A 21,228-nucleotide genomic window follows, 5' to 3' on the forward strand; every position below is an offset into this window, starting at 1 on the left:
AAAATAAAAAATAATAATAATAATAACATTAGAATAGATATATTTTGTGATATTGGACATCGATAAAATCGAAATGAAATAAAAATTAGTTTACTTTAAATTATATAAATTTTTGTATTCTTTTTGAATATCTTATCATCTCCACTCTCCAGGATAATGCGACAACTTCAGACACGCGCCCTCCCTTCCCCCGCCCAAAAAAAAGATCATATATAATTTGAACCTATAGAAAACTGTACAGTTTGCACCGAACATGGTCATAAGCAGACGACAATATTGTCAACTAAAAAATAGTTTGTCGTTTGGGGATGAATATAATACAAACCATGGCGTTGAGACATATAATAATAATTAGGTATATGTGTATACAGCCGTGCAGCGGTTAAATGCAGTTCATAGGCACGAGGAAAGCGCATCCTCTAAATTTATTGTCTGTTCTTTTCTTACGCAATCAAAACACACAGACACAAAAAAAAAATTACGATAAATAAATATGAGTAAAAAAAAATTCATACCAGCTGTTTGATAAAATATTCGTTAAACGGTCTTCATGGTCTCCTCTTTTCTATATATTATATACGTATCATCAATATATATATAATATGTAGTACACGCACATATAGTATACGTATATGTACGCGTATTTCGTATACATATGTATAGGGTTATCCTGGTGAGGAACACGTCTCGTGTTTGCGCATCACGAATCATGATCTGGTTGAATAATCGCGGCTTTCGTCTCTCGCCCGTCCTCCCCCCTGATCTTGCCCTCTCAGTATAGTCGTTCGACCCTATTACTTAACGGGTTGATAAATGGATATATACAACGCGCATCGAACCCCCTTTGTTCCTGTCCTGCATACCTGATTTATATCGTTCGAACGACGGGCCGCTGCCGCTGGATCCATCACTTTCTTCTCGCAACCCTTTCTCCGCTCTCGCGGCGTTTCCTTTATACAATATATACACAGTAAGTATATATATATGTATATCTCGCAGTAGAAGTACAAGCGGCACACACTTAACTTGACCCCCTCGGCCCCCGCTCTAAGTTTATACCTATGTATATATACTTCCGGTGGTGATTAATCGACCGGAAATCGGCGGCGTTACGAGGTGTCCTGAGATGAGGCTGAGACCATATAATATATCCGTGGCACGTTACAATAATCGACTGGCATATGCATACTGTATACATTTATAAGCTATACTGAATGTATATATATATATATATTAATAGGATATCTCTTCTTATTACAATAAAGTAGGAAGCTATATATACAGTGTGCATAATATTTCCTACAATGACGGAGTTGCAATGAGCTCCGATAGAAAGTTCCGCCGCGACCATTGATCACTGCTATTATCCCCTCAGAAGACGTATACATTATATAAATACCAACCTATATATTTTGTAATATATATAATGCCAATCGCTCGTAATACTACTATATATATATATATATATATGTGTGTGTGTATAATATTTTGCTATAAGTCGTAGGACGCAGTATTGTCGGATTACAGTATAGTTATATATATTATTATTATATTGTATGTATACAATGTACATGCAATACAAATAGTATATTCAGAATTTTTTTAACGCAATAGCAGTAAATTATATAAACTTGATATTTGGAAATAAAGTAGCCAAAGATGAAGTGATGAAAGAAAAAATATTCTATATTATAAAGCAAGAATTGTCCGTAAAAAGAGAAATTAAATATGATTTCATACATAGAAAAAATAGTGTAATATGTATAATTATTTAAAATCTTAAAGAAACTGAAAAAAATAAAATCTGAGACCTATGCTCTTTTGAGATTTACACTAGCCCTTTACCCCACATTAAATTTTTGTAAGAAATCGTGGAACTCTTCGTTGCTTTTAGTACAAGCGACGAAATTTGGGGTACAAACGAAGCATAATAAACACTCGTATATAATGCAACAATATTGCAATACGAACAAATGAGTGCACAATATATGCCTATTATTATTCGTGCGTGAATTATTTTCTAGAAATTTTGAAACGATTTCATATACGATGATGATTTCCGTTATTTCGAAATTCACGTCATATTATTTTACAGGGCGAGCGGAGTAAATGCGCGGTGGGAAGGAGAAGACAAAAATCACGATAAAACAATTTTTTCTCACACCCCGACCTAACGGCGTGGAGGAGTAGGTATCTACGCCCACGAAGTCCGAAAAATTAAAACACACGCCGCCGCCGGACATTATATTATTTCTGTCCTCTATGCGTCTGTTTAATTTCGCCTCTCCAGAACTGGGTTCGTTCGCCCCGTGCACAATGTATCATTTCATAATCGGAAATCACCGTTAACACTTCGTGTCGTACATTTTTTTTTATGTCTTATTGTTATTATCGTTTTTTTTTTTTTTTATAAATATACACACGCCATTAGGTCTCCGTGTCGCATCGAACACACACACACACACGCGCGAGCTGATATTTCCATGTACATTTCAGCCCCGACGCGACACCGATAGCCCGAGAAATAATATCCTATTGTAATCCACGTGTTGATTATAGATGGCACGCCGCGTAGGCGTGTAATCGGCCGTCGTGCGACATGCAGTATAAAAAATTGATAATTCGAAAATAATACCCGTCCCGGTCAAACATACAATATCGCACGGTTGTGTGTGTACTCACACCTCTGACGAAAGTGTGGAAGATTACGTATCGAGTAGGAAATCGTTTTCGTGTCGTATCTATACGAAAGAATATTATTATGATGTTCAACTATTATATTAGAGTTTCTGTAATTGGTTTTCACATATATTTTTTTCATCACACTGCAAATTCCATGCACGCGTCGCACTTATATCGACGAAAATCGTGAATCGTGTGGAAAAGTCAAAAGTGACGTGATCGTTAAAAGTTTGGTCGACGAAATATATGATTTTTATATTATATTACACCTTATCAATATAGTATATACATTCTACACAGGTATGAATACTGAGTGATTATTTTATGGCGAACCTGCAGTAATATCTTAGGAATTCTTTTATTTTAACGTTTGAAAACAGTATTAATTTTGTTTTTAAAATGTAAATAAAAATTGTTGACTATACCTTTTTGACATATTGGACTCCTATCAGGTATTTTATGCGAAACATACTTATATATTATACGACCACGTACCTTTTTATTTTATACGAGAAAGAATACAATTGCTCTAATCGTCAATTGAACACAGATTAACATTTGAACTGTCTGTTATATTTTAAAAAGCGTATTTTGTGAGAACACAGACTGTATAAGTATAAAATATAATAATATAACTACAGTTGCAATGACTTTAATATAATGTAGTCGTTTCAACATATTATTATATGCAGTGAGCCAGTTCAGAAGTAAAAGAGTTTTTATTTTGCGTCAACTCTTTCATTCACCATAAAACAGTATACACGTTTGGTGAATCGTTTAATAATTAATACGACATCACTATATCAGCTATAATACATTCATCGGTACAAACTGTTATAATCCTAATTCCATATAGCATAATGATAAAATATATGTATATTGCATATCTCCGTATCACAATATAAAATGTTTATTTCATAAAAATCGAGTCGTACGCCGTATTTATTTATATTATATTTAAATATGTACAATTATTTATATTTATATTATGATCAGTGATTATTACACTAAATCTATTTCAACAACACACATAATGTTTATATTTAAAGTCATCATACATTTACGAGTATCAGTCATATTATTTTTAATTATTTGTTTCGATACAAAAAGAACCACAGTCGTACAATAATTTTATTAAAAACGATTCGTCAGACTTCACTAATTTCTTCGCTATCGATTTATGTTGTAATAATATTATTATTACGATTTTCGTATTATATATTTATGAGTAAATAACTGGTAGGTATACAAAATTAACTACTGTGGGTTTCGTGTCGTATTCACCGCACTAACTTCGAGATACTGGTTATGCGTTTTAACACCATTAATAATATTTGAGGAACGATTAATGTCGTGAGAGTACGACGACGGCCAAAAAATAAAAATCAAAATAGGGAAAAAATAACGATTGTATATATATACGGGGCCGACATGAATGGGAATTTTCGAACATAATGCACGTGGCAGTATAGTTATAGGATCGTGCAGGTCATATATATATATATACCTACGTATATATGTATATAAGATGGAAATCATGGATTTGTGGCCCCGGAATTCGATCGTTCATCACCTATTATACCGGAGCGGCTCCCGGGTTCTAAAGCAATAACGTAATATATTCAGTCGGCTAAATGTTTTTTATATGTATACCGCGGACACACGCACACACAAATCGACCGAACGCAATTAACATAATATTGTAACCCGACCATTATAAGAACGTCTGTTCGGCAATAAAATGCAACATTTTTCGGTTCCTTTATCATTCGATTTTATTATGTTATTTATAACGTTCGACCATTAGCGACCAATAAAGATAAACCTACTGACTTTTTTTTTCAACCCGTTCTTATATTATATTATACTGTGTACACATATTATCATTATTATTATATAGCGAAGAAAAGTGGCCGAGTAGGTGTCGGCGGCGGTGGCGGCGGCGGCAGTGGATGAGAGGATTTGGAAAACGATGAAGCGCTATAACGAAAATGAACAATATTGGGTGTCGTGAATTTAAATAAAATAACAATAATTAAAATAGTATAGGTCTGACGTGCGCATTTCATATGCTAATTATTATAACGATTGTGCCGACGACCGTAGAATATCACCATCACAAACTATTGTAGAATGACGACTACGTGTAAATAATATATTCTGCTGTCGAATCGATTTCAATAATTGCGTTTATTCGCAGTGCTCGTGTGATATTTTAGTATGACATTTTATTGAGATTTTTCTGATCTTCGATCGGATCAAACCACAGTTTCCTTTTATATGTACCCGATACTGATGGTATCATATAATTATTTAGTATAAAAATTATATAAATATATAAAATGTCACGTTTTTTTTTACATTAAGAATTAGATAGAGCATAATATTGATAACTATAATTTAAATTATTACCTAGTATTATAAACATATATTTTTATATTTTTATTTAAATTGCATTGACTATTTAGCATTTAACTTTTATATTTAAAAAAATATTCACTCATTTAAAGTACTTATGCTCGTAGCATGTAAATAGTATGTAATAAAAGTAATAAATTTTTCCGCTATACAGTTTTTTTTTTAACTATATACATACAATTATATTATAAACATGTTTGATTATATTGATTTTACATTTTTTTACTGGTTGCATTATTTTAAAATTTTTAAACAAACGACTTGATTGTATTCTAATACCTAAAAATTAAAATAGGTATTTTTAAGAATATAAAAATCAACACAAGGCGTTGTTTGTAAGACGACATTCGGAAATGAGATAAGGTGTTTATACAATTACCCCAAAAAAATTGAATCCAATCACTTTGTGCCAAACCGTTTTGGCGCCAACGACAATAATAACGTGTTGATGAATATTTCCAATACTTTGATAATAGTCTCTGGTATAGCATAGCAGTGGCGGTGGCGGCGGCGGCGGACTATCATGTAAAAGTGTATATTTCCATTGCCGCTGCCGAGTAAGCCCACGGCACAAATTATCGTGTTTGATCTGACCGGGATCAAAGGGGTCCGCCGGCTTCCTGTTATATGGCCACCATAAAAATCGCATTGATAAACAATCGTAAAAATACACTTTTATAAATAAATCCATAAAAGAAATATATGTCTGATTGGCCATTAAGAGACGTCCGTGTGAACGCAAGAAGAAAGAAAACGAGAGGAGGAAAAAAATATATAGTTATACGAGGCAGGTGGCAAATATGCTGAATATGTTTGGACCGTAGTGTACTTATAGTGTTGACAATCATCGACAGGTCTTTTTGTCGACGCCGAAAGAAGAATGCATGCTCACCCGAACACCGGTCGCAGTCGCCGCCGAGGGATATGCACAAGGCGAGGTGGAAGCGTGTACGAGATCGGAGGGGAACAGCGTTATTGCAGGATTCCAAATTGGCATCGTGGATACCTTTTTTATGTACTTTTTTTTCGTTTGTTCTTTATGTATGTATATATATATATGATATAGCTACACATAAGTATGACTCGATAGTTATTTTGTCTGAGTTTTTCGTTAACGATACGGAGACTCGAAAAATGTCGAACGAAAAAGAATTACTAATCAAAACCCGTCGGCTTTATAATATCATTATGCAGTGATGTTCAATAAACTATAATAATACATTATATGTGTATAATATCGTAACAGTATGACACGCACGTACACGGCGTACACACATAATATATAATAGTATTAAAATTTCCCATCGTCTTTGTTTATGACGACGACCCCCACGACATCACACCCCACACCGAGATGATGAAAGGTCTCGTCGAATGCACATGTCACGTTGTAATGATAATGAATAGTTGCCGAATATTTTTACGAGCACGCTTGATTGAATGCATTATGCTTCGAGCGGATCGCATGGCTTATACCAGAAAAGTACAATGCACACGACATCGTCGTATATGTTGCAAACATCTGAGGACTTCATCGATTTCCAATGGGTACTTGAACAGCGTGTACTTTTAAAAGATTTTCAAATCGATATTTCGGAAGCTTCTGATAATATCATAATAAATTGTACGTAAGGCGGCCAACCACAAAAATGCAGTAGGTACATGGAGTACATCTCGAAAGAAATTTAATAATATAAATTATAATAAATAACACAATTCAGAAGTCGTAAACGGGAATAACTTAAAAAATATTAAATACTGTTGATAGTTGTTTTTTTTTTTTACTCGGGCACCCCTGATATTGTTCGGTCCAAACGTAAACACAAAAAGCAATAAATTATCGTATATACACGAATAAATTGATAAAACTCATAATTCGGAATCCGTTCTGTTCACATGCGTCCGTGTTATTAACCAAGTGGCTATGGATATTTCTTGTAAAGCGTATACACATATATATATATTTTAAATAACAGGGCAGTAAATCATTGTATCACAAAAAAATAAAAAAATAACACAAGGAGAAAAAATACGTTTCCCAACCGATCGGCCGCCGCCGCCGCCGCCCCCTCGTACTCTAATGACCCGTAAAAGGCGATTGGTTAAGGCGACCGAGAGTTTAATCAGAATTTATTGTTAAACCGCACAAAAGGTGCCAAACGACATAAATATGTATTTCTTTATTTTTTTCCCCTACATTTCCCTCGCTCGCTATCACTCATGCTCTCTCTGTCTCACCACCACCGCCGCAACACCATCGTCGTCTTGGTTTCCAGAATTCAACATTCGGTACGGTCCTCGCGCACCTGTCTTATGCTATTCCGTTCCTTCACTAATTTTTTTTTTAGCTAGGGTTTTTTTTTTTTTTTTATTAATATTTTACCCCCATGAATATAGTGACATCGACGGAAATACTCGTGTGACCTTTTAAAGTCCTTGCCACATCGAAATCTGTTGTCAACAGTTCTTTTTTTTTGTACGCACCTATATATTATAAATACGTGTTTTGATATTGTATATTGTAGACAACTAATAATACATACCGCGTGTTATCCACTGTATATAACTCATATATTGTGTAGGTTTCGTTGATATAAGAAATCATATCAATCGTTCATCTCACTCGATATAACGATCAGCGCACTTCATTTGTTTACAGGTGGCATAAGTCATATTGATTTTTATCCCAATCGTTAGTGTTATCAGTAAATATACAAGGAGATAGTAAGGATTTGAAAAAAAATATGCGAAAACTTAACAATTTAATACTAAAAAATTATGATTGAATGATATAAATATGTATACAAACACGTGTTATTTAAAATTATCTGATTTTACTTAACTTATATTATTATTTTAATAATAATAACCCATTTGACTAGCTTTCAGTTAAATAACTATAAATAGTAAAAATGTACATCACAATTACATTTAAAATTAGTATAACAAAATATTTAACAACAATAAAACAGATTTTAGTTTTAAGTTCGATGTAAAGTACTACCTATATAGTATACCGAGCACTACATGAGTTTAAATTTCGATGACTAGTTTAATCTGTATGATATGATGCGAAATCCCCATAATGATATGATATTGTTGTAAATGTATATCTTCTTACACTATCTTAAATATTTTTTTATTTAAATTGGTGTTTTAATCTAATGCAAGAATACAAAGGTGATATTCAAAACAAAAAATAACGATTCTGGTTTAAAACTACTGATTTTAATTATTTGGTTTTTTTCTCGTTCAATCAAAATAATAAGCCTGCTGTATATAGTATATTATATACTTTTGAAACTAACACGATCTTTCAACACTTTAGAGTATTTCAAAGTCGACAGTTTTTTACAGCATCGCTCCCTTTCACGTTGTATCAATATAATCATTGCAAAATGGCTCTCAAAGAACATCTGCGTAAAACACTGCCACGGGCTATTTTAATCAAATACACATGTATAAATAATATATATATATATATATATTTTTTTTGAATAAAAGAAAAGTAATGTTGATTTCGCTGCACACTTCTAGAAGGGAGATCGATTTTAAACAGCTTTACCCGAGGCCAAATCGGAAAAGGAAAATCTGTTTATTTCCCTCTGGGGAACCCGTCAATTTCATACGGAGACGACCGGACGCGACACGGTATGGATATCGAGACTACGATTTGTTGCTTTTGAATTTGATCGCAAATATTAATCATTGTTACCGTAGTTGTGGTACCGTCGTATACGTTTAGAGTATAAACTTGAAACCCCTTGGTAATCGCTTATTTTGAATGTTTGCTAACTAAAATATTATATTACCTGGTGTGACAAAAGAATGGTTTGTTTGTATACAACGTATACATTATAGAAACCAATTTTGCCGTTGACGATTTTGTTCGACGTTTACATATTTAAAATTTGAAAATAATATTATATACAGACGTAGTGAAAAATCAAAAATAACTGAATGTTACTAAACGTTAAAAACTTTGTATGCATCCATTCTGATGTAGGCACATACATGGCATACGAGTATCAATATTCAAATAATAAATATATATTATTTATCGACTCTATTTAAGTGTTTATAATTTGTTCTATAAATTATTAATTTACAGTGGTTTATACAATATTTTACAAATCAATTATTATATTTTGAAAAAAACAAATTAAAGTTGTTATACTCAAGTAAATGTATCTAGTAATTTTATTCAAAATATGGTATATAGTTAATGTTTTTCTTATCTTGGATAATTTAAAGCATTGTGGGTTTTTGTGGGTCTAAAACATAGAGCATGGTTTTAATACACAGACATTTTAATGTGATATGGATGATATATTATATATATATTATAGTCTTATACAAAACTCAAAGAAGCTAAATTATAATTTTATGTAGGTATATCTATTTCAAAACATTTCGGCATGTGCTAATTCACTTTTACCTACCTTCAATATATATATTATTAATATTATTTGAAACCATAATAAATTTCATTTTTTTTAAGTTTATTTTGTTTACATATTTCCGTGGTATACGATTATGAAGTATACAGTGATGATACCGTTTTGTTTTTAATTAAGTTTTTGATTAAATTATGAGCCGACTTGTCGCAATATTACTATTACCAATAAAATATTTATTAAAAGAAAAACAGCTGTGTATTATAATGAAACTATTAAAAATTATTTTTATAAAAAAAAAATTCTTAAAATCTACTCGTACCTATCTAAGAATGCAATAAGGTGCTGTAATTAGTATTTATTGCTGTATACATTTTTTTAGCAAAAGTAATTAAATAATAATATAATAATAAAAAAAAATGTTTCTTTCAATCAATTGTTTTTTTCTGTTAAATCGTTACAAATAATTCGAGCACTTTCTTCTTACGGAATGAAAACGATTACAGAAAAAAAAAACGGTGATGAATATAAAAGATACATATTATATTTTTAATAGGAAACTATATACTAATGATGGACATTATTGCGTTTATACATACTTAACACACAACAAAACTTAATATGGATGATGGTATGTGTATAATAAAAAAAACATTTTTCATATCACACAGTAATATGTATATGTATATAAATTGTGTTAATATTCTTTCTAGGCTGTTATATTATGTGTAATTACAGTTCTAATTAAAGAATCGCTTCTCATCGTCGTCCGAAATTTATTATAATATGTACATTGTGGAATGGGTTGTTGATCCAGCGCGCGTGGAGGTGATGATGCGGTCGCATTTCGTCCTCAGGTTTTGTCGGCACGTTTCAAAGAGACAAAAGTAATAGCAATGGACGTCATTTATCGAAATTATTTCGTCTCCGGTGTAAGATTTATATTTTTTCTTTATCACGCGTACGTTTAGTCAGCAGTTAGAGCCGAGTTACTCATACGAGGTTTGGCACACATATATTAATATAATAGTCATAGTATAATAATAATAATAATAATAATAATAATAAAAAAATAATAATAACACTCAGTAGGCATAAACATCATCAACAATCCGTGGGGTTATGCGCGTGCATCTGTTATGTACGATATATTATATTTGGTGGTCGGGGGGGAAGGGGAGGAGGAGATAGAGTGAAAGAGCGAGTGAGAGGGAGAAGAGAAAAAAGTGACCTTGAAAATCAGCTGCTTTTAAAGTGGCGTTCGATCGTAAAAAGTCGTAAAACGACTGATGGAAAAAAAGTCGTTCGTATAAGACGCCGCACAGCCGTTCTACGCGCGTTATACGTATTATTGCTATTCACGTTCATATAATAATATCCTCGTAGAGTCGTAGCCTGCAGTTGCCGTTTATGATTCCGATACTATACATTATTATAGTGTTTACCATCCACCGCCGTTGTCACCGCGTCCTTTAAAAATATAAAATACGAAAAATGTTTATACACACATTCTGAATATTATATAGAACACATAATATTGCTATAACATAAAGTCACGGGGACAGAACGGTCGTGAGCGGCGTACCTATACAGTCGAGTCGTATGCGGCGTACAGCCAGCGCGGAAAATCCCATGTATGTAAATCGTATAGGCGTTTACGGTGTAAACATAAAAAGTTATACTCCTCGGGGGTGTATAGATTTACAATAATAATCGTTTTTAACTTCTCCCCGACGGTATACGGCCACCGAGTTATATAATAATATTAAATCCCCGACGAGGGGAAGGCATACGATATTATTGTGTATAGGTACGCGAGAGTTTACACCTCGTATACGTATATTTATGACTCTTTAGTGTTTTGGTTTTATTTCATTTCGGTTTTTTTTTTCAACGTCGCACGACTTGTCGTCGTCTGCCGCCGATGCCGATGGCATATTTATTTCGCTTTGTTGTCGTTTCGATGTTCACTATTTATAATAATATTATCGTCGTCTATAAACGGTCGCAAGTATAACATTATTATAAGTACCGCGAACCACATGACATTAAAATATTATAGAAATTCATCGGGTTCATTTGTGCGTTTTCGGTGTCTGTGGCACACATCGAACGGCACCGCGCGTGTACACATATCCCTTTAGACAATATCGTTTATTATCATCAACGGCCGCCAGATACGCGATTTACATAGATTGCCAGCGAATAACAATAATAATAATTCCTTTTTGTCTTTCCTCCGTATCCCTTCGATTGGCTCCGCGCTCACATTCGATTTGCATATGAAACAAAAGGACTCCACCGACCGGCCGTTTATCATCGTGCGCGCCGCGCCGTTACAATAAATATATCGGGATAGGGATCGTGAATTAATATTTCCGATTGTTTTTTATTCGTTTCATCTTATGTATATAATAATAATAATATGTATTATGCGTGTCCATTATCTCGATAACGGTGATGGCGCCCGAGTTCTCACGGCTAAGTGCTACGGCCGTAGATTGGTTTCCGATGGGGTAGTTTCCGGTGCTTCTTTTGCTGCGGGCCTCGAGGCAAAACCCGAAATGTCGTTGTATATTATTATCTATAGTATTATACATATAATATACCTATATATATATATATCGTATAGAACGAATTGCACGCAACTTATATCTAGGATATGATATTATATCGGTCGAGTCAAACGTATGCAAATTAATTTCATAATATTTTGTATACATAATATAAAATGTATTTACAACAATATAATATTATGTGGAAGCTGTAACTCAACAGCCAGTTGATGAACGATATAATTAAAGTTTAATTTTATAATAATATTATCATACAATTTGTTTTACCGAATTGCTTTTTTTTTCAACATCAAACACTTATTAATTTTTATTATTATTTATTTAACCATATATTATACTTATTATTTGAAAAATACTTTTTTTTAAATCTACAATTATTAAAAAAAAAAAAAGAGTTTAATTTACAACACTATTTATTTGTTCTACCATTATATAATTTATATATTTTTTAATAAAAATAAGATTAAAATTAATTAATAGATAATAATATACACAGATTACACTGTTATAATATACAACAACAACAGATGACAAAATAAGGGTCAATAATATTATATAAAAAAAAATACAATATATTATCATAAGCTATAGAAGTAATAATATTATTTCTTAGTATTTTACAAATAATAAAATATTAAAACGTATCTTATAGATCTGATCATTATTATATAATCATTATTGATTTGACATTTTCCCCTGAAAATAAAATTGAAGAAAAAAATTTTTTTTTATCATAATTAAGCGATGCTTAATTTACATAAGTATTTTAAATTATTTAAATATATAGTATACAACATAGCCATATAGGTATTAGGCATACCTATAGTAGGTGGGTGGTAGGGTACAATGAAAACTCTGAATAGACTATCAAACACTGTAATATATTGATATTATTGTTGTAAAGTTCACGGGTAAATAATATAATAATATACGTCTTACCTATGTGTTGCAATATTTCATGATAAGACTACTTATTATAAAATGTCGTAACCGAATAAATAGTATAAGTACGTATAATGATAACTGTAGACTGTATAGTCGATGAATACGATGGAAATAATAATATACAGTATAGTACGACTAATAATATTTGATCGTTATATTTTACCATGTAATGTGTGATTAGAGTCAAATGAACCGAAAATTAACAGTTACATGGAAATCCTTTCGATGAGTATGCTGTTTTACCTATTGTGCCTTAATGCGAATCACAGCTGACTTTCGAAATAACTATACTGTCGAGCTATTAAATAAATGAACAATTATCAACTTATTATCAAGTTTGGAGGGCGAAACACGTTGTATTTTGAAACGGTGGGATTTAATGGCCACATGGTTGCCATTTGCCTACACATTTCCGAATAGAGTAAAACATTTTCCAGACTTGTCATCAAAGTTCAAGTCATATACACCAACAAACACAAAGATATAATCATTCCAACTGTTCAACTGGCAGCCAAAAACCATATAGTAATGTAATAATTTAAACTATAACTGTCAGGTTTTAGAATTCAAATTTAAATTATTCTGTGTGAGCCCAAGTATTGTTATAATATAAAAAAAACTCGATAACATATATTACCTATATTAAAAAATATATATATAAATTGAAACAAATGACAAAATTATAATGCATATTGCTGTTTATCAATTTAAATGTTTGAATGCAAAACTTTAATGTAAATTTCAATAACAAAGAATTATTTTAAGTCAAGATATAAGACATAAATGTCGTATCTTTAATAAAATCTAATACAATTTAATCGTTATACAGGAAACCAATTCATTAATTATTAAATTTAATAGGTACAATTTAGAATTTTACTTGATTAATTAAATACTAATAACAACATTATTCTGTACTATTATTTCAGTGCTGAGCCCTAGATAACTACTTCTATTAGTTATTTTGTTCTGATTTGATACTTTAATAATATACAGAAGTCAAAAATGCACAAAAGTATACATTAATCACAGAAATAAGTATAAATATATTTTCTTAATTTCATTTCATATACTAATAAACAAGCCTTATATGCCAATAAAATGTAAATGTACATACATAGAGGCATAAATACATACAATATAGTGAATATACCAACGATATGATGACTTATGTTGATGGGCATACTATATATTTTTTACGTATGTTCAAATATTGATTTGTGTTATAACTAAAATAATAATTAATTTGCATATGTTATGAAATTACTATTTGTTTGAATAAAAATGAGCATTTTGAATTTACAATTAATTAATTAGAATGAGGAAACTAGTTTATAATAATCATTATGTAATATCAAACAAAAATTGTAAAAACACACCATCATTATAATGATTGGTTTATTCAGAAAAACATTGTTTGCTTTGATTTTTTTCTTCGTAGTAATTGATTAAAAATACAATCATTTTCAGTCGAATGAACTGTAAATTACAGTAAAGTTACTATTATAGTTATCACTTGCACAACAATAACATTTGTTAATTGTCTTTATTTCACAAATGATAAAATTTCATACTATATAAACATTTTCATTAATTTAATTATTATATTTTAGTTAGTTCCTACTAAAAATAAAAATATGTAATTATCAAATAGTATACTTTTTATTTTTAACAGTCCCCCTGTACAATTCAAATATCAGTATTATTATTGTTGGATATTGTGAATAAACATATAAAGATAATATTTTTCAAAAACTTACTATTAAAATGATATGTGTATCATTGAATTCAAATTTAACACATTACAGTGGCTCACTAGATATACTTACTAGTACCAATTTTCTCACTTATCTATTTAATTTTAAATTTCACAGTTTTTATATGTCTAGGTACATAAAATTAATAATAGTGTTGTAAACTTATTGTTATAATTGCGTTAGTATTATTAAGTATATATAGTTAAATTTAATTTGAATGTGTTTTATTTATACGTTAATAATTGTTTATGTAGTTTAAATAAAATTGTTGGTCTGTTTTTAATATTTATTTGACTTTTATATGGTAATTTTGTATTAAGATTTACTACAGTATGTACTCTACATATAAGAGTATAATAATAAATAACAATGGTTCAGACAATAATCTTAACCGGAATAACGGATATAGGAGTGAATTTAAAAATATATTTTTTATATATCACTTTTGTAATCGAGGTGTTATTTAATGATAAAAAAAAAATTTTTATAACAAGAATACAGCAGGTGACAATGATTTATTCAATAATATTGTTATTTATTTTTATAAACTACTGCGTTGTATGCAGTAAATTGTACGCTGTGCTTATATTATTGCCTATTGGCGAAAAATTAACATAACATACTTTTAAAGTAAATTACTACTTTCTTATATATAATTATGCAAATATTTTGTAACCTTAATAAATTACTTAAATAAATACTAATATAATTCATGCAGCTGAATTTAATTAGGTGTACCTACCTACTTTTTTTTTGTTAATGCAATTACCGCACAATGATATATATAATATTAAAAGCATCAACAGCAGAACTTCAATGGGAATAAGATCGGTAAAATGGCTAATACTTTATAGCTTATACTATCGATATTGTACAAAGTTTTCAGACCATTTTTTTTTTTAAATCATTACATTTGTAGAATAAAAACGGTAAAGTAATTTTCAAATCCCATACAATATTTTTATATTTTTATATTATGTACTATGTTAGTAGTTAATCGTTTTTTTTCTTCAAATTATATTTTTAACATACCAATTTTATTTAAAAAACTAATATTCCCGTAATATTGTCTACGGTTTTACAAAATAGATAGAGTTTATTCAATTCCGGCATCGCGCATTATATGCATACCGTGCATTTCGCTTTCAGTTTACTGATCATAATTTGTGGATTAGCGTAATCAAGTATCAAACCATTCAACCCACTTCAACAATAGTAATGTTAGCATAATGATGCTTTTATCTCTTATTTTATAAATACTGCAGTGTTTACTGCATCTGCTAATATCTGTTATATTTTAATGTCACACTTATCTATTTTTTTTTTAAATATATTTTCACATGATTTAGTTGTGGTCACAGGATTTAGTAGTGGTCCTTATCTTATCAGTCAGTGCAAGTTCTGGATATTTGGTTTCTTTACAAATAAAAACATACACACACACGCGCCATACTGCAGTGTCGAAAAAACAATCAACATGTTCGATAATATGATGCTAAACACATGCGACTACGACGTGACCATCAGTTGAATATATTATTTCTTCATCTGCCCTCCCCGAAGTATAGTAATTATTACCGAATCCCACAGTGTATATACGATATTAAGTAATATCTCCAGCAGTAGTCGTTATACAGCCGCAGCGCATGTATAATACGCATTATTGTATCGTACAATGCCGTCACTGTTATCGGTGATGGTGATATAGCCACGGCCTTTGCTCTATACTACAACACAGGCCGCAGTCTCCTCATGAATTGCCGCTGTACCTACGAATATATATTATAATATATGATATATTATTATTATCGTAAATTATTTACCTATACGTATATATAACACTTTTGTTTTAATATGCAAAAAGGCACGGAAGACCGTATATCCGTCTCGATGATGTACGACCGTTCATTTCCGGCGCTGACGGCATAAGAAAATACCTTTTGGATCGATACATCTCCGCCTCCGACCCGGACCGCGAGATCGACTCATAATAAATCGCGTTCGGGTCATACACACACTGACTGGCACACGCATAGACGTTATAGACGTCGTCGTCATTCGTGCCTGCAGTCGGTGGCGGCATCTCGGCGGTGGTTATTAGTCGTAATGGCCAGTCATGTGTGAAGTCGATCATTACATTGGCGCCGCCGATGCCTGGTTTCTCGTGTTTGGTCGGTTTTTTCATATATATATATACATTTTTATTTTTTACTCCATTCACGACGTCACTGCGCTACGCGTGTGCGCGCACACATCGCATCTGTCCTTTAGGAGACGAGCAGCAGAGTGGTGGGATGATGTGAAATGGAAAAAAAAATAACCGTTCGTCAAAGACAATCGAACCGCCGCGGCGCGACTATCTTCGCTTGCTCTATGATTACAGGGCCAAACCGCACACGAATTAAGTCGGACGCGTATTATATTATTGTATACATATAGCTGATGCAGCTACCGGTCTTTGGTACTCGCGCGCGCCTAGCATCTCCGGACCCGACATCCGGTTCGGCTATTGCGTGTGTGGTGAGGCGTCTCGTGAATATTGTCTCCTTATATTATTATATATATGTATGTATGTATGTATGTATTAGGTATTTTCCTACTCACATTTTATTTTGTTTTTGGAGTTCATATTTTGTCTGTGCGCATTCACACGATTGTTATTTCTTCCACTCGACCGCGGACTAGTATGTGTGTGTGTGTATAGAACCCCCGCCAAATAATAGTGCTACCGTTTCAACGGACGGTTACATAATTATTATTCTTACCGACCACCCTCCGTTATGAGATTTCAATAAAAATAATTTTTACCGATTTCGGTTCCGTAAATATCGTCTGCAGTGATAGGTAATTTATGCGAATACTATCCTTGTAATTTTCTAATTTACACCGTATTATTCATAAGCTGATATCGATTTGTAATACGAAAGACCTGTCGTAAACAATAGAATTCGTTGAAATACTCATTGTTGCAGACTCGATTACACCTCATGGTTTTTCTATCTTGAATATAATTATCGCATACATATTATATTGCACAAGACTTTTCCACCCCATGTATCTCACATGTCTCGTGCATAAATAATTATATAATCGAATTATATATTATATCATGTTGTTTCATATATATATATATATATACATATAAACGTTTTGATTATCACACTTTTTGTATTTGCTTCTGTAAAAAACGGTCGATGATATAATGGTATAAGAGAATATATCGTAAATCCACGACGACTGCACTGCAATACGTCATATATATGTATATATTTATATTACGGTGGTACAATAGTTACATATATACGTACATTATAATAATACGATGTCCCACGCAATCGAGCTATATTTAAAGGAATTACAAGGCACACATAAATATTCATCATATCTGCGTCTGAATAGGTTATAGGTGTACATATAATATATATATATATATAATAATATATTTAAGTATATAACAGTGACGCATATTTCAATGTGTACACGATTTTTCGCTTAACCATAATAACTTCTAATTAAATCCATTTGTAATGTGCGCGTCAACACTCTCGTCGCAAACAGGAATAACGGTAATTATCATTATAATCAGACTCGGTGTGCAAACACATACACAAATAACAAATACACGCGCACACACGCGTATATATTTATATATATATATAGGTATATACATACGCACAACATAACGAACATCAACGCGAATCCCGCAACACATCGCACCTACTTAAATAATATAGTTCCATCGCCGTTTGTCGTCGTATCTTCCCCTATACATTATAATATGTATATATGATATCGCAGACATGTATTTTATTTCGCATATTTACTCGAACTCCGCATAGGCACTCGTGTTCTAAATTCTTATATTTGTTCCTGCCCTGCGTATGGCGTTCTGAATTGCTCGCGTGGAGACGGTGTAGTATTATTATATAGGTATATGCAACCAAACGCGTCCCCCGTGGACAAATATTGTTGTACCTACATGGTTATATGTGGTATACTTGCACCACCGTATCGTAAATAATTTAACATTATTTGATACGATACATAATGATGTTTAAAATTCGTCTTCGTATTTGTAGGTGTACGCGACGTCACGTGTAATAACGATAATGATAATTAGGTATATACGTATATTGTCAGTAGCGGGTACGTGTCGGATCTCGTTATTTGTACGCCATCGATTATGATGTTAAATGTGCTCGTTCGAACCGCTCTCTATCAATGTCTCTCTATCTCTCTCTCGTATCATCCATGCGGTCAGATCTTTAAAGAACTAATCGTAATCCGATGTCACGACATAACGATGATATAACAGTACACGACATTATACCTACTCGACGATCTCGTTAAAAAGTCACTCAACCTATACAGATATATAATGTCTGTCCGCCCGGCGAATACTGGTCGTTACGATACACACACGCACAGAAATATATCTTTACATAGAATATTAATCGAAAACATATTATTATACATCGTCAAATAATATTAACAACAATAATACACGCGTTATAACTTATAATATAATACATAATACCATAATAGTAGTCGGTAGTATAATGCACACGAAACTGATAACGTATTTATAATAGTACAATATTATAATATATGTAGTCGACACGGATTTTTTTTTTATTTCAGTATCGAGAAACGAACAGATGGCCGTTCAGTATATTAGCATAATCGTACGACCGGTGAAATTGGAATATTTCGTTTCGATATTTTTTTTCAACTCCTTTACGTCTCCTTACGTTTTTTTTTTCTCTCCATTGTATTAGACGCGTCTTTTCTTCTCCTCTCCGTGTGCAGTGCGTGCACGGCAATGTCGCCGGAGAATTATCACACGATTGCGAGCGAGCGGGCGCGCGCGCGCAAGACCAGTGGCTTTCGATAACGTTAAATCCGAACGAATATAACCCTCTCATCTGCAATCCGATCATTTATTATGGGATTTAAAAAGCGACAAGTCACGCGCATTGAATATTTCATATAATTAGTATATATACGCTGCGACGATATTATAATACCGAAAATCCTTTGATATATGCCAGCCGATATAATATCGGAACGATTTTTTTTTTTATTTCTTATTATTTTTTTTTCCTCGTCTTCTTATTTTTTATACACTCACACACGCGCAATCGCGTTTATATTATATTTATATATGCGTATAGTTACCGATTTGATTCATTTCGATGAATGTCGCCTTTAAAGACTGCTACAGCGCGACAACGCTATTTGAATAAGCCGCAGCGCGACATTCTTTCAGGTGTCGGTAAACTGGTTCGTCGATAGCACCCTCTCGCTGGTCCATATTTATATATAACCCTCGCTGTTCGTCCATGTGTATGTGAGTATGCATAATAGATTTCCGAAATGTGACTGTAATCATTGATTATACTATATTGTGCTGATAATTTTTTTTATTATTATTATTATTATTATATTATAGGAATGTATTATGCTGTTGTATCCACACGAACAGAACATATGTGAGCAATACAACTGAATAGGAATTTTGCGTGTTTATATAGCTATGAGATAAACCAAAAAATAACCTCGTATACGGTTGTGGTATCAACGGTATATAAATTGATTGTGTAAGGCAAACATACCTAATAAACCTATAAGTATTGAGTAGGTACATATCGGAACAGAAACCACAAAAAAAAAATAATAATAATAAAACCACCAACCTTTGAAAACGTCTATTAAAATTCAAATTATGGTTTCCTTAAATGAAAATTATATACGATTATAACCGCATTGAGATATTCAGATATTATACTTTTTATATTACCAAAATATATCTATAAATAAATAATAACTGCGTGCAATTAATTATTAATTGGACTGAAAACTTAATAATTGAACCATATTATATACGCAACATCTGTACTGACTGTATATACCTACCTACATAAATAATATAGTTATAATATTGTTTTAATGCTTCAATAATTAAATCTACAATGTATTTTAATTATAAATGATTTATTAGAATTATCAGGATTTATTTTTCTTATAATTTAATATAATATTAATAATACATATTATATATTATAGAAATTGTATTGCTGTCTAGGTAATTAATTATACCTATATTTAACCTAATCATGGAATTTTTTTGTCTGCAATATAAATTTGAAATAAATTATGACTCAATGTGAATAAATAAGTTCTAATTATCTACACAATTTCACGTCAATTTCAACAAATTATAAAACTTTTTATAAAATACTGATACTTTGGCTATTAATTTAACAATGATTCATGTCCTCATATTTTATTGAAAGTAAATCATTTTTTTTTTTTTAAGGCTTCAACTACACAGGTTTTTAGCCTATATTAGCTTAATATTAAAAATATGTATTAATATAAATTATATCTTAAAAAATAATTATTATAATGCATATAATAAATCGTTTGAATTTTGGGTTTTTACTGTTTTTA

This window comes from Rhopalosiphum padi, chromosome 1, assembly GCF_020882245.1.
Source record: "Rhopalosiphum padi isolate XX-2018 chromosome 1, ASM2088224v1, whole genome shotgun sequence".
In the NCBI taxonomy this organism is placed as follows: domain Eukaryota; kingdom Metazoa; phylum Arthropoda; class Insecta; order Hemiptera; family Aphididae; genus Rhopalosiphum; species Rhopalosiphum padi.